Raw genomic sequence first — 9,049 nt, 5'->3', positions numbered from 1 at the left:
GGAGGTATCTTCTGAATGTCTCAAAAAGGCAATGGAGAAATACGAAAGGCCTGAGGATTTAGGAAGATGGTGGGATTTAGCCATGTGGCAGGGGAGGAAGGGGAAGGAGAGAGGTATAGAGATAGCCTCAACGTTGAAGGCTTCTTTCATATCTTGTTGTGTGTGTGGTGTGTGTGTGTGTGTGGTGTGTGTGTGTGTACACACATGAGGTCTGACAATTAAGTTCACAAGCTTGTTGCAACAATGTTGCTAACTTTTTTGATATCAGAGGGATTATTCATTATGAATTTGTACCACCTACACAGTTAACCAAGTTTACTGTTTGGAAGTGCTGAAAAGGCTGCGTGAAAAAGTTAGACAACTGAACTTTTCACCAACAATTCATGGCTCTTGCATCATGACCATGCACCAGCTCACACGACACTGTCTGTGAGGGAGTTTTTAGCCAGTGAACAAATAACTGTATTGGAACACCCTCCCTACTCACCTGACCAGGTCCCCAATGACTTCTTTCTTTACCTAAAGATACAGGAAATATTGAAAGGAAGACATTTTGATGACATTCAGGACATCAAGGGTAATACGACAACAGCTCTGATGGCCATTCCAGAAAGAGTTCCAAAATTGAAGGGTGGGCCAGGTGCTGGTGTCAGTGCATAGCTTCCCAAGGGGAGAACTTCGAAGGTAACTGTAGTGATATTCAGCAATGAAGTAGGTGGCACTTTTTCTAGGATGAACTTTCAAACTTCGTTGTCTGACCCTATATGCACACCCATTGGTACCCATTCTCTCTCTGACACGCTCTCTCATACACACGCTGGTGGTGGTGATACGAGAAGTGGCACACCTTTCCAGTTCTCCTCTTTCTTACTTTTCTTGTGCCCTTATCTTCGTAGCTCCTGACCTAGTCTTCTCTCTTCTCCTTGGAATTTACTCAATTTTCTCCTCTTTCTGAATTTTCTTCTTTCCTCTTTTCCATTCTCAGCTTCCCATTCCCTGTATTTTCACTTTTAATAAATAATTTCACAGACCTGCCAGTAATGGTCCTAGGCAACACGGGCAAAGAAATGCAAAAGATAATTACTGTGTTTTGATCATCTATTTTATTAAGCTGGCCTGGTGGAAAAGAAAGTTAAGTAGCCAAATAATGATAATATAATGTTGCAAACACAATAATAAAGCTATATGCAAGAAGCCTGGCATACAGAGTAGGAATTCAGGAAACATTTGTTGAGTGAATTGATTAATAAGTTATGAGAGCCCAGAGAAGGTAGTGGTAGCTGTGTTTTAATGGGCAGAGATCAGGTTGAAAAAGACTCCATTTGAGTGCTGTTGTTATTGGACTTTAATGAATAAGTAAGAGTTCACCAGGCAATGGAGGGGGAAAAACTAGTTCAGAAAGGTGGAGATACACGTGTACACACAAAGACATCAGAGAACCTTTTGTATTTGGGAAAAGGATAGAGTTCAGTGAGTCTTGCACGTCTAGAGTGTCAGGAGCTGCCAAGGAGTGGCCGGCAATGAAGTTACAACACTGATCCGCTGGGGGCCAGTGTGTGAAGGGGTGTATTGGTTACCTGGGTACTGTGAGCTTTCTTCCAGAGGGTGATGCAACACATTAAAGACTCTCAAGCAGGGAAGTGATATGACGGTGTTTGTCTTTAGAAAGACAATTCTAACAATTATGCAGAATAAGGATTGCATTAAGGGAGAGACTGAGGTAATGGAGGCTTCTTAGGACAAGCTTTCCAGAGATGGTGTGGCCTGAGTTAAGGAAGCGGCAGTGGAGATGGAGAGAAATATACTGGAGCCTCTTTGAGTTAGCGCATCGGGACTGGTGGTGAGCACAGGGGGCCAAGGGAAGGAGGAGATGAGGCTGCCGTGTTGCGTGATGAGGTGAATAACGATGCCATTGGCTGAGCTGAGGGAAACAGGAGGAAGAAGGTACATGTGTCCATGTATGAGGCCTGACAATTAAGTTCGAGAACTTGTTGCTAATCCTTTTTGTTTTTTATATCAGAGGGATTATTCATTATGAATTCATACCAACTAGACAGTTAACCAAGTTTACTATTTGGAAGTGCTGAAAAGGCTGCATGAAAAAGTTAGACAGCATGAACTTTTCGCCAACAATTAATGGCTCTTGCATCACGACAATGCACCAGCTCACACAGCACTGTCTGTGAGGCAGTTTTTAGCCAGTAAACAAATAACTGTATTGGAACACCCTCCCTACTCACCTGATCTGGCCCCCAATGACTTCTTTTTTTTTGCCCAAGGATAGAGGAAATATTGAAAGGAAGACATCTTGATAACATTCAGGACATCAAGGGTAACGTGACGACAGCTCTGATGGCCATTCCAGAAAAAGATTTCCAAAATTGCTTGGAAGGGTGGACTAGGTGCTGGCGTTGGTGCATAGGGGAGTATTTCAAAGGTGACCATAGTGATATTCAGCAGTGAGGTATATAGCACTTTCTCTAGGATGAGGTCATGAACTTAATTGTCTGGCCTCCTATGCTGTTTTGGGGATGTGCACAGGAGGGCGTTTGGTTTTAGATCTGTGAAGGACCCTCTGGGCAGCTGCGTGGAGATGGATACATATCAATGAAGCTCAGGCAATGATGGGGACTAGGAATGTGGATTTGGGAGCCAGACACAGAGAGGGGGTCTTTGAAGTTGTGAATGAGACAGCATTCCGCTCTATGAATAAATGTGAAATTAGGGATTCTCTTTGTTTCCTTTTAAATTTCTACTCATCCTTTCAGCTTACCCTATTCCTCCACCTTTCTTTCTTTTCACACCTTCAGGAGCACACGTGAAACCTGCCTGTCCAATCACCATTCTTGCTGTTTCTTATCCTCTACATCTGAGGCCTTTCCAGAAGCTGTAACCACCTTGTTTTTTTCTTTATGAAATGTAGTGATTTTCACCCAATTGGACTCTGTTGTCTACAAGTGTCTTCCAGTTGGTCTGTTGGCTGATTCAAAATGTCAGGGTGGGTTGTCCCGATGTGAAAGAGGAGATTCCTGGCTAGCTTGGAGAGAAAAAGGGGAGGAAGGAAGAAATCTTTACTTGGAGTGACTTGATGTTTGGAGTCTCACCAGCCACAGCTTGAAAGTATTGGACAACTTGCTGGGCTGCTCCTGCCAGGTTGGCTAAGAAGTGACATTACTGGATCCCATCACCTCTTGGCTCTCAACGGTGACAAGGGAGGCTGCACAGAGGTGCAGGGAGGAGGAAGCGAGGGCAGGCAAAGCACGGACAGTCTTTTATTAAAGGAGATAACATCTAGTCTCTCAGCAAAGCATTGGGGAAACCAAGGTCGGAGAAAAGTGGGCTCTACTGGACACCTCGGGCTCTGCTCTGGGACTCACACTCAGGTGGGAGGTGGGCCTGAGCCAGGAGAGTCACAAAGCAGCTTTTCTACTACCACCAGTCTGGGTCAAGGGCTAGTTTGATGTTCTTCTTCAGTTAAATACCAGAGTTTTCTGCTCTTTAATTTCTACTGTTCTTGAGGGTCAGAAAAAACTCACACTTATAAGCCTCATGCATATTGAGTTGTGGACACTCAGTTGGAGATTTTCTCTCCCACTCTGGGCTCTCCACTCTCCCCTAAACTGTCCATGATTCTCATTCCCATTGTCCACTCACCTCTCCACTTCCAGAATGAAATGGAGAGGCACGAACCCTGGAGTGAGGCAATGTACACTGATGAGGTTAGTAAGAGGTAGGGACAAAGGAGGTAGCCATTCCACAAAGCATTTCTAAATGAGATGTCAGAGGAAAAAAAATGAGGGCAATAGCTTACTATATTGGAACACTTCCATTTTGGGAGATTCAGTAAGAACCCTCCCAACTGGTTGGGCTCAGTGAGAAGCGTGATGGATGACAGCAAGGTGGATAGATGGAATCAGTTGTTGCGCAGGTGGTTTGTTTCTCATTTTTGAGAATTGTGCCCCCTAGTGCTGGGCGGTGCACAATCTCAATAGTGGCCCTCCCTGGGGAGGTCTTTTGGTCACCCCTTTCTCCCTCCTCTCCTCTTAAAGAACTGCTCTTCCTTTCACTGTCTGAAATTCTACTATCAGAACTTTGTTTTGCAAAAAAGGCTTTGATCCTTTTAAGGTGTAAAAGTATATGAATGGGAAACACTGTAAAGCTGTTGTCAGCTATTTTCACCCTAGTGCAAATGAAGATGCTGACAGCAGCAAATTTTGAGAAGCAAAGTGAGGGTACATGAGAAAAATTAGAGAGAGTTACAGAAAGCATGGTGGTGGTGGGATAAAATGGGAATGTAGAGTGGAGGAAGTGAGAATGGAGAAGCCCAGTGTTTACACCCTAATTTTACCTATGTGAAGATAGCAAGAGCCTGCAGCTCTCCTCAGTTTTTCTTGGCAGAATGAATCAAATAAATTGCAAACTCCTGAAGTGAGAACTGTATCATGCTTTCTAATTACAAGAGTCCCAAATCATGCTCTTCACTCTGCGGGTTTATAAGAATATGCTTCCTCTTTCATGACTAAGGAGTTCAAAGCTCCAGGAGACTGGGTCATTTAATTAGCACCCCAATAACCTAACACCAGACAGAGGTGGGGCTCTACATTGGAGGGCCTGAAATACGAGGGTGGTGGCTGTTATTTAAGACTATAAGGGAGGATTCAGGATGTGAGGAGGCAGCCTGGAACTAATATGTGGTGAATTTCCCCAATCCAGGACCCTTTGTTGGAGCCTTGTAGTTCCAAGAGAACAAATACAGGACGTAAAGGGACTTCTATTAAATACTTAGCCCCAGAGAAAAAACAGAGTGGGTGGCTGGGAAGGAAAAAATAGAGTTAAGTATTTCCTCTGAGCAAAGAACAATGGACCCAAGCCCAGAGCCATAATTCATGGGGCCTTAGATGAATCTCCAGCTGCTTCAGCTGTCTCCACATCTGGGAGAGGATTGGCCAAGGGGACCAGCACTTGTGGAAGCCAGTGGATGATGCAGCTCACTCCCTGAGCCTTCCAAGAAGCTTCCCAAAGCCTGTGCCTGTCTAGATGTCATTTGCTTTGCCCATCTCTATGGCACAGTTTCCACGAAGAGCAGATTAAACACATCTGGGATTTTTAGGGATCTTTGACAAAGAATGGTGGAGACATAAAGCACAAAAAATGGTAAGTTCTTAAATTTATTTTCTGTGTAGAACTTGATCTAAACCCTCACTTAGCAAACCGACAATTTAATAACTGGTCTGAAGAATTGGGAGGTTTCTTTCAGCCACTTCCCTCCCCATTCAAACCTTGCTGAGACCATAGAGCTTATTTCTGGTTTCTTACTCCACTCTTTTCTCCTTAATTCTTTTCTCCCATTTGGGGAAGATACTCCAGGATGCTTGATTTTACAGGTAGGCAGAAGCCATCCTTGTTCCTAATCATGAAGACCTGAGAGAAGCGGACGCTAAGTCTCCAGACTGAATTCTTGTGGCTGCCTCCTCTGGCCTCAGTGCATCGTCCTTCTGGGCTCATCATCTTCTACCTGGAACCTGCTCCACTCACCTGGCTCAGCCCAGCAGTCTCTACCTGTTTTGGGGGCTGTCACGGAGAGTGATAATAAAGACAAGGAAGCCCTGGTTTAGATGAGTTTCTAGTCCAGGGTGGCTGTCGCCCAGTCTGAGGAAAAGGGTTTAACATTTAATTAGCAAAGGGCAAGCAAGTTCAAACTGAATCTGCCTACGCTAGAAATGGATTATACATATGCTGAAGGTACAGAGAGAAAAAAAAGGAGCAGTCAAAGCTCTGTGAGATCAATTAAGTAGCTTCCTATAGGAAGTGTGAGTTATATAGGCAGGCAGAGATGAGGTTGAGAGGGATCCTCTATGGGAGAAATGGCTTACACAAAGTTCTGCATACTGAAGCAACAGCTTCTGAGCAGAAGAGGCCAAGCAAATTAAGTTAGCTAGAGCCAGGTTGTCCTGTAAAGGGTAAAGAGAAACGAGTTTATGAAATGAGCAAAGCAGCTGGCTGGGTTGTCTTAGAACAAGTAATTTTATCTCTCTGGACCTCAGCTTCCTTAGCTATGAAATGAGGGTACTTGGCTAAGGTTTCCATCACAGAAGTGCAAAAAGTTAATCATTATGGGAACAGTGTGTTAGGCACTCCCAACTCTCCTAGGAGATAGCCTTATCCCCATTTTAGAGATGAAGTATCTTATCCAAAGTTTCACAGACTGCGTGACGAAGCTGAGATTAAAATCCAGTCTATTTGTTCATTTGGTATCAATAAAGAGCTCCCATTTGCCAAGCACTGCACCAGTCCCTGGGGGATATAATAGTATAATAGTGAATGAGTCCCACTCTCATTTCAGCTGGGGGGGCGGGGAAGACAGTCAATAAAAAAGTAAAGATCCAAGTGAGCAAAATAGGTTTAAATAGAAGTAAATGGTAGGGAGAAAGTAAAAGATGGCATCATGATCATGATTTGGGGCGTCTTCGGTTGGGTGGCCTAGGAAGGCTCTGAAGCAGTGGCACTTGGGCTGAGACCTGAAGGATAGGAAGACATCAGCCTAATTGTCAAAGGGCATGAAAGGCCAACCTGAGGTATTCAGATTGGACACATGGGCTAGGCCCCCAATCTTTCTTTTGGGGAAGGAGTTGCTTTCTATTTTGCAAAGATCACCGGGGATAGGGGGAAACAAAAGGATGGCAATTACAGAGTCATGTTATGGAAGTGGGGCTGCTGAAGTGACATTGGAAGTCCCTGAGCAGAGCCAGGAAAGGGTGTTCCCATGAGCTTTCCTTCCTCCCCTGTTAGGAATACCAGAAAATTTCAGAAGGTGATGATGGCAGTCATCTTGAAGGGCCAAGTAGGGCTTGGTGGTAATAACAACAACAACAACAACAATAGTACTGTTAGATAACACATAAGAATTTTTTTTTAAATGTACTAAGCACTTCTGAGCACTTTTTAAGTATTAACTTATTTAATCCTCATAATAACTATAGAGATGGGTAGTATTACTATGCTAATTTTAATAAGGAAGTAGCGGAGGCTTAGCGGGTAGAGTAACGTATCCACGTTTGCACCACTAAGATCGGCGGAGCCACGATGCCCATCTGGGTCCTCTGAGCCTGGGCTCTTAGTCATCATGCTGTATTATAGCCTTTCACGGGCCTGAAACAGTCATGTAATGTTTGATCTGGAAGTGATCTTAGATTTTATCCAGACCAGAGATTTCTAATGCAAGCTTGTGACTGAAGACCGTGGACCTAGGATAATCCCTCCTCTTTTGACAGGTGAGCAAATTAAGAGTCAGAGAATCAGACCAGTGATGCAGATGGACTATCAATGCTGAGTTCTCCTAACTTCCACTCCAGTGCTCTACGTACTCCACTTCAGGAGATCCCTAGATCCTCAATTCCTGGTTAGGAACACCCGGCAAAGTGACTGGACAGAATTGCCGCTTCCCAAGAGAGGTGAGACAAGCAGTGCTTATAACAGAGTAAGTGCTCAATGTGTGCTAGTGCCTTTGAACAAGTCTACATGGCTTGGGTTTTTGTACTTAGGGGCGAGACAGTGGGCTATGACTGGGGAAGGGGGGAAAGCCTGATTGACATGCAGCAACCCTTGCCAAACCCCATCGATCACAGTGAAAGTAAACTGTCTTTGGAAACTTGTAATCCACCATTAAAACTGCTGGGTGTAGGAAAACAATTGCTTGCCCCATATAAGTGGCTTATGGTTGCCCTTGGTTGTCTGAATTTCCTTTTAATTATAAGCTCTCTTTAAACACTCAAACACACAAGTCCTTTGTAAACTTGAACTCCTTCTGTCTCACACACAATCCTCCCATATGCACACTCTCCCTTTCATTTTCAGAGCATAAACACCCATGTCTTACTCATTCACATAATGAATTTCAGCCCCATGCATCTCAATTGAAGCGGGGTCCCAGGAGAACTACTGGCATCTGGGCAGTCTTCCTGCTCCAAGGCCCCAGGGGGTTCTTTGAAGAGTGGATCCTTTATGGGGAGAAGATAATGGGCAAACAGTGCTCTTCACTGATGGACCAGTCCCAGGGTTCTCTTCCCTTCAACAATAGAGTTGTTTGCTTGAGCAGCCACTTTCCTAAGAAAATTTCAAAATTTTTCCACACCACCTCCTTTTTATGCTTCAAGGTACCGCATACACGCTTTCCTGTCCTCTCCTCTTCTAGACTCTACTCACCTGGTTCTGGGAAGATTTTCCAGGAATCAGGACTCATGAGGAAAGACTTCCTTCCTCTACTTGCCCTTCTTCCTTGCTAGAGGAAGGAAGTTGATTTTACCGAGAGATAAGGATGTTCTTGAGAAACCAGAGTCTGGAACAGGGGTCCTTAGACTCCCCTTCAAACTAGATGGGAACTCATGGCTTGATGATCTGTCCCCACCACCCATACTCAGCCTCCAGTGCCCTGCGTGACACTTGGTCAAGGATTGAATGAGATAAACTCATGGAGGAAGCACCTTCTGATTTTTCTACTGTTTACCAGTCCCCAAGCCTCCCCTGGTAGGAAGATAACCTCTTTCTCTACATCCTCTCCAGGCACGGGTGTCCTGGTCAGCGTTGATCAAGGGCTTCCCTCTCCTCCCCAAGCCCTTCATAAACAAGGTGGCATAAAACTCCCACCAGGACCTGTTGTAAGCTCCTATGATGTTGTCACTGTGTGGAGAGGTGGAGGGTAGCATACCAGTTAGCATTTCCATCCGACTCCACCTCCTTCTGCTCTCTTCTGGGCGCTGTGAGCCGTGAGCTGTCCTGGAGGGTTGGTGGTTTGGAGGCTCAGAAGCATGGTTGATAGTCAATTAGGAAGCGCTGGGGTTTGTTTTTAAACATAATTCATAATTGTAAGTTTATATAATTTAACTTTTAATAATGGCTGTGTATAATTTTGCCAGCTGACTGGCAAAATTCCTGAAAATTTAATAGTCTGCACCAGTGCATCCAGCACAGCGTAGTCCCCTGGGCAGACTGTGGGCCTAGGTGGCCCTGGGGTTAGTAGGGCTCTCTGTTCCTGGGAAGTTGCTTTTCTGGC

Source organism: Rhinolophus sinicus, linkage group LG16 (genome assembly GCF_036562045.2).
Source record: "Rhinolophus sinicus isolate RSC01 linkage group LG16, ASM3656204v1, whole genome shotgun sequence".
Taxonomy (NCBI): domain Eukaryota; kingdom Metazoa; phylum Chordata; class Mammalia; order Chiroptera; family Rhinolophidae; genus Rhinolophus; species Rhinolophus sinicus.
This window is presented reverse-complemented; position numbering follows the sequence as displayed.